Source organism: Sinocyclocheilus anshuiensis, unplaced genomic scaffold, assembly GCF_001515605.1.
Source record: "Sinocyclocheilus anshuiensis isolate Anshui unplaced genomic scaffold, SAMN03320099.WGS_v1.1 scaffold1355, whole genome shotgun sequence".
NCBI lineage: Eukaryota > Metazoa > Chordata > Actinopteri > Cypriniformes > Cyprinidae > Sinocyclocheilus > Sinocyclocheilus anshuiensis.
The window spans coordinates 111,699-112,280 of NW_015540070.1; the positions used below are offsets into that span (position 1 = coordinate 111,699).

General features: G+C 30.2%; 1 protein-coding gene across 1 annotated transcript in view; it reads right to left on the minus strand.

Annotated features, from left to right (window-relative positions):
* The window catches only part of LOC107687187 (desmocollin-3-like), a 13,434-nt gene that overhangs the window by 2,142 nt on the left and 10,710 nt on the right, over positions 1–582 (minus strand). The window lies entirely within an intron of this gene.

Genomic DNA, 582 nt, shown 5'->3' on the forward strand with positions numbered 1-582 from the left:
CAGCTTGTAACACTCCAAAGAGAAAGGAAAACTTGAAATCGCATCATATGACCCCTTTAAATTATTATGCTGGTATATAATGTGTAAAATAAAAATAAATGGAAAAGACTCTTGGACTTGTGTATATACACTAGTCAACATTTGAAGTGGATCAAAAGACAAGAACGCATTTTGGTTTTAGGTTTTAGGACAACTTTGATTAACTTTTTTGGTTTTAGGTTTTAGGACAACTTTGATTAACTTTTTTGATCCACTTCAAATGTTGACTAGTGTAGTTTAAGGACCGTATTCAGCAAGGATGCATTAAATTGATCTAAAGTGACAGTAAAGACATTAACATTGTTACAACAATCCTATTTCAAATAGATGCTGTTCTTTGAACTTTATATTCCTCAAATAATCCGTTAAAAAATTATTCCAGTTTCCACAAAATTATTAAGCAGCACAACTCTTCAATAGGGCTGGACGATATGGCCAAAATTGATATCACGATATATTTCTTAATTTTGGTCGATACGATATAATTCTGATATCGATATGAACACTATTTATCTGAAATAGAAATCTTTTGTAACATTATAA